A 6,000-nucleotide genomic window follows, 5' to 3' on the forward strand; every position below is an offset into this window, starting at 1 on the left:
TACAACTTTCTGTAACTAACATGCTGCTTCCATGTTATAATTGTATAACCTTAATGCATTTTGTGCGCCTGCTCCATTTCTCTGAAAAACCCTGCGACAATAATATCTACATGCAAATGTGGGAAATGTAGCCAAAATCTCATAATCCAACGTAATGTAGTCTTAATGGATTTTAAATCAGCAATAAAAGTGCTTAACGGTTACACATTAGAGCGAATGATTTCACTCCAAGGGACGTTTTAAGTGGCTGCAAGATTATCTGACCCTTTAATATACTGTTCCTCATTAGTTCACTCATGTTGTGGGTAGAGCAAGGAACTGGGAGTCAGGACTCCTGAGTGCTAGCCGGTGCTCTGCTGCTGTGCAAAGGTGTGTCCTGTCTCTGAAGGGACGGCCAGGTGCTCACAACCACAACAGGAGATTCCCTGCTTCACCCTAGGACTGACTTATTTAAACGAAACCAGGGAGCTATAAGCTATCCAGGTTGTCAGGTGTGTGTGATCTCCCTCTCCTTGACTACAGGAGACTAACCTGAGCAAGCAGAGACTTTCTCTGAGGACTTGGGCAAGGAGCTTTGAAGCCTGAGGCCTCCGAGCTGTGATTACAAAGGCTCCTGCCATGAGACTTTACTAAAGGAGACACACCTATTTTGGTTGGTTGTTTTTGGCTTCCCTTGGCCCTGATCCTTTACAGAGGGAATATTTTGATGCACCAACTGGAAAATAAGATGGGGTTCACCTGCAGTGCCACATCTGATCCCATGTGGGGTGTGGAGGAAAGGCCTACCCCTTTACATACTGACCCAATGGGCAGCTGTGTGCCAGCTGCTTGTTCTGTGACCCTCTTTTCCCATTCCTGAATGGGAGTGACAAACCTTGCCTACCTTGCAGGGCTTAATTACTTAGGAGCACGTTCTGATCTCATGAGCATGGCTGAAAATTCAGAGTAATTCCACTAAAGTCAACCACCACAGCAGTTCACACTCAGGTCACCACTGCAAGGGTGTTTTGCTACCTTGAGGGCTTGAGGTATATTTAAACCAAAAAAGAAAGCTGAGATTGTGGAGCATAATTCTGCAGCATGGTGCGAACTCTAGGGCAAATTCTACAGATGTGGGATCACAGGACACACAGGGCTCTTCCTGTGGGGGAGATCTTGCATTTCTTGCTCAAGCAAAGCTCCCACTGATTTTGGGAATCTTGCCTGTGTAATGACGGAGGGATTGGCCCTGTAATTTCCCATCCCATGCAGCCTAGCAAGCCCTTTATTTTCTTGCTGGGAGCATTTCCTCTGAATCTCTTTGCGTCCCCATGGGGCTTTAGCAGAGACGCAGCGGAAGTGGAGAGGTCATGGGGATAGGCCACAAAAATCCTCAAGCCAGGCAGGCCACAATGACTAGCGACCAAGGCTGTGGCAAAGCTGCACACGGTCCGCACGGCATGTCAGCCACTATGGAATGAGAGGGGGGAGGAGAGCGGCCAGGAAGCTGATGCATGCAGATCTGAGTGGGCAGATGCAAGCACACAGCCAGCTGGACAATGCGGAGGCCACAGAGAGGGGAGGCCACAGGGAGGGAAAGCCAGGGAGCACAGAGGCAGATTCATCCCTATGCTGGCCTGGGAAGTGGCCTGTACCTTCCCTATTCAGGGGCTGTAGAGGGGCAGTCTTGCTTCACAGTCCAAACAGGGCTTTGCTGAGGCACAGAATCTTGGATGAGGCTGGGGGAGGGAGAATGCCCTGACCACACCCCCTTCCCGCCCCTTCTATCCCCACCACTCACTGACTACTCTGGCCCTCCCTCCACTTCTGCAGAACCCTGGGGTGTAGGGTAGAGGTGGGCAAACTACGGAGGCCCGCGGGACCCTCCTGCCCGGCCCCTGAGCTCTTGGCCCGGGAGGCTAGCCCCCGGCTCCTCCCCTGCTGTTCCCCCTCCCCCACAGCCTCAGGCTGGCGCAACACTGAGCGGTGGGGTTGTGAGCTCTTGCCCAGCAGCACAGCTGCAGAGCCAGCCTGACCCAGTGCTCTGGGAGGCGCGGCTGTAGCGCCGCCAGCCACCAGTGCTCCAGGCAGGGAGCAGGGGGGGTTGGATAGAGGGCAGGGGAATTCAGGGTGGTGGTCAGGGGGCGGGGCTGTGGATAGGGGTCAGGGCGGTCAGAGGGCGGGGAACAGGAGGGTTGAATGGAGGCAGGGGTTCCGGGGGGCAGTCAGGAAGGAGGGGAGGGTTGGATGGGGAGGCCAGGGGGCAGTCAGGGGCTGGCGTTCTGAGGGCGGTCAGGGAGAAGGGGTGGTTGGATGGGGCAGGGGTCCCGGGGGGGCAGTCAGGAAGGAGAGGAGGGGTTGGATGGGGCGGCAGGGGGCAGTCAGGGGTGGGGAGTCTGGGGGCGGTCAGGGGACAGGGAGGGGTGGATGGGGCAGGGGTCCCGGGGGGGCCATCAGGGGACAGGGAGCTGGGGGGGTTGGATAGAGGGCGGGGGCCGGGCCACGCCTGGCTGTCTGGAATTTCAGAAACCTGATGTGGCCCTCAGGCCAAAAAGTTTGCCCTGGAGCTTTGTAACCCAGGGCAGGGCTAGACACCTGACCTACGACCCCTTTGCACTGTAAAGGGGCTGCAGGCTAAGGGTCAGTCAGGCTCAGGGAATTGCATCATGGCCAAGCCCAATCCTGCTCCCCAGGAAAGAGCCCGGAGTTGGCTTAGTGGATCTGAGTGCTGCATTAAGTCATTGGACCAAACCAGCGGCAGGCTCAGGCAGGCAGAACCTGTGCTGTGGCCGAGTGTGGGGGCTGTTATTCTGCTCATCCCTTTAACCTGAGCCAAGAGCCCCAGGAGCTGCATCCCTTCATCATCAGCATTGTTGTTTCTGACAAACAGCCTGGCACAGGACACAGTTCACCCAGTTGGGCTGCGTGGCCTCCACTGTTTTGCCCAGCTCTAACTAACATTGTGCCGTTGGGGTGTTACGGGAAAGGCAATCCTGAGCTCTTGAAAGAGTTCAGATGCACAAAAGCTCTCCCGGAGCCAGTAACAAACACCAGATGCTCACTGCAGCTGTTGCTGGTTAGTATTCTCATAACACTAGCTACAGGCCTGAGACACAGAATTCAGCTCTGACCTGAACTCCTCTAACCATCAGGAATGTTTGGCTCCAGGGTTCTGGTTCCAGCCTCTCTATAAATAGCCTGTTATGCTGATTTAGCACCTTCCAGCCCAACATGCTAGCTCAGGAGTACAAGCTATATTATAGACACAAACTTACCCTAGCCTGCTGCCCCTGAAATTAATGGCAGGACCCTACGGGCTGCAGCATTTGGGGCCAGGAAGTGAAAAAGACTGCCCGCTCCTGGTGGAATGACAGGCCAGCTGTAAACTACTGACACCGGCAGCTTGAAAAACCCTGTGCTGTGATCTTGAATGAGCACAATGCTCCGGCCATTGTGAATTATAACTCATCTGAATCTCAGCAGCTAAGCAGCACAGTCCCTCTAGCTCAGGGGTGGGCAAACTTGGGGTTCCAAAACTGTATGGAGTGCTGGGTGTAGTGTATTAAATTGCTCCCTGTAGGAATGTGCTACTTACAGTGTACTACTTATGGCTGCCAGTCCTGGTGCTCTGTAAGTAGCACATTCCTACGGGGAGCAACTTAATACACTACACCTGGTGGCTCTCACAGCCACGCTGCCCGGCAGGAGCTCGCAGCCCCACTGCCCAGAGCGCTGGCGGTACGGCGAGCTGAGGCTGCAGGGGAGGGGCCGGGGACTAGCCGCCCCGGCCGAGAGCTCAAGGGACGGGCAGGACGGTCCCGCGGGCCATAGTTTGCCCACCTCTGCTCTAGCTCCATGCAGAGGTATTGACTCAGCACTATTCAGTGAGAGCTGAGCAACCCGCTCCATGCACTGCTCTGACATTCCCTTCAGTTCCCATCCAAGGGTATGTCTATGCTTCTTGACTTTACCTTGACTTTAGCAAAGCTTTTGATACGGTCTCCCACAGTATTCTTGCCAGCAAGTTAAAAAAGTATGGATTGGATGCATGGACTATAAGGTGGATAGAAAGCTGGCTAGATTGTCAGGCTCTACGGGTAGTGATCAACGGCTTGATGTCTAGTTGGCAGCCGGTATCAAGCGGAGTGCCCCAGGGGTCGGTCCTGGGGCCGGTTTTGTTCAATATCTTTATTAATGATCTGGATGATGGGATTAATTGCACCTTCAGCAAGTTCGCAGATGACACTAAGCTGGGGGGAGAGGTAGATACGCTGGAGGGTAGGGATAGGGTCCAGAGTGACCTAGACAAATTGGAGGATTGGGCCAAAAGAAATCTGATGAGGTTCAACAAGGACAAGTGCAGAGTTCTGCACTTAGGAAGGAAGAATCCAATGCACCGCTACAGGCTGCAGACCGACTGGCTAAGCAGCAGTTCTGCAGAAAGGGACCTGGGGATTACAGTGGACGAGAAGCTGGATCTGAGTCAGCAGTGTGCCCTTGTTGCCAAGAAGGCCAACGGCATATTCGGCTGTATTAGTAGGAGCATTGCCAGCAGATCGAGGGAAGTGATTATTCCCCTGTATTCAACACTGGTGAGCCCGCACCTGGAGTGTTGCGTCCAGTTTTGGTCTCCCCACTACAGAAGGGATGTGGACAAATTGGAGAGAGTCCAGCAGAGGGCAATGAAAATGATTAGGGGGCTGGGGCACATGACTTACGAGGAGAGGCTCAGGGAACTGGGGTTATTTAGGCTACAGAAGAGAAGAGTGAGGGGGGTTTTGATAGCAGCCTTCAACTACCTGAAGGGGGGGTTCCAAAGAGGATGGAGCTAGGCTGTTCTCAGTGGTGGCAGATGACAGAACAAGGAGCAATGGTCTCAAGTTGCAGTGGGGGATGTCAACGTTGGATATTAGGAAAAACTATTTCCCTAGGAGGGTGGTAAAGCACTGGAATGGGTTACCTAGGGAGGTGGTGGAATCTCCATCCTTAGAGGTTTTTAAGGCCTGGCTTGACACAGCCTTGGCTGGGATGATTTAGTTGGTGTTGGTCCTGCTTTGAGCATGGGGTTGGACTAGATGATCTCCTGAGGTCTCTTCCAACCCTAATATTCTATTATTCAAATGCTACAGCCGCACAGGCAGCTTGCAAATCCAGGCTCTGATGTGGTCACTTTTGTCCTCGTAGATCATAAGCCCAGCTGGCAACTGAGCCAGTGTGGGTCACAGCTGTGGGATATATATCAAAGGAGGAAGGCGAGTATCAGTGCGGGGGGAGGGAGGGGAAGGGAGGCTGACTTGCTGTCTCACCACAGTAGGTATCCTACTGCTTTCCTGCAGCCACAAGGTGCTCAGGCTGCCACCTCTGATCTGCTGTTTCCCAGGAGAATGTCGAGACCGAAAGCCCATTTGTGCACACGTTAAGGGGGTCGTGGCAAAATATAGAGATAGAAACTCCGTGGCCTGAAAGCAGTTTGTGTGCCACAAACAATAAACCCTGCATCTTCTCGCCAGTCATGGTTACTTAGTGCATACTGAGTGCAGGGGAATTGATTTCATTCTCTGTTCTTTACAGTTTAATGAGACCTCAGTCTTTTAAGGCACATTTTGCACCAGAAACCCTTAGAAAATCCCAGTGGTGAGCCATGGGTGCGCAGCCTTTCTGAAGACTCAGGGGGGCTGTGGAAACCCTGCTTCAAGGGGATTTATTTTAGGAGCTGGATTAGATTAAGTAAATTACACCTTCCTTCCCCTACCCTGTACACTTGTGGGGGAATATTGTTTTAAAGCTTCTTTGCTGTGAGTAGATTATTTCTGGGACCCTTGGAGGGAAATTGAGGTGAGGGGCTGTAGGACTGCTCCAGGCCATGCAGGGAGTGCTCTGAATGTGGTAACCCTCTTACAAGCCCATTTCCCTCTACACTTGGCACTGAGGAGCAGCTGATCCCATTAATGTATAGGGGAGCTCCCAGCGGGATAGTGTTCTAAGTGATCCCAGGTTGTGGGGCTGGCAGTGCCCCCTGAA

At 53.2% G+C, this 6,000-nt stretch overlaps 1 protein-coding gene across 1 annotated transcript in view; it reads left to right on the plus strand.

Moving 5' to 3' along the window:
* The first annotated feature begins 3,865 nt into the window (after positions 1–3,865).
* ANXA8L1 (annexin A8 like 1) overlaps positions 3,866–6,000 on the plus strand; it is a 25,733-nt gene continuing 23,598 nt past the window's right edge. The window contains exon 1 of the mRNA XM_024210347.1: positions 3,866–3,925. The gene's annotated coding sequence lies outside the window, so the exon portion shown is untranslated. The remainder of the gene's footprint in view (positions 3,926–6,000) is intronic.

The sequence above is a fragment of the Terrapene carolina genome, unplaced genomic scaffold (genome assembly GCF_002925995.2).
Source record: "Terrapene carolina triunguis isolate 2854851 unplaced genomic scaffold, T_m_triunguis-2.0 Scaffold402, whole genome shotgun sequence".
NCBI classification, from domain to species: domain Eukaryota; kingdom Metazoa; phylum Chordata; order Testudines; family Emydidae; genus Terrapene; species Terrapene triunguis.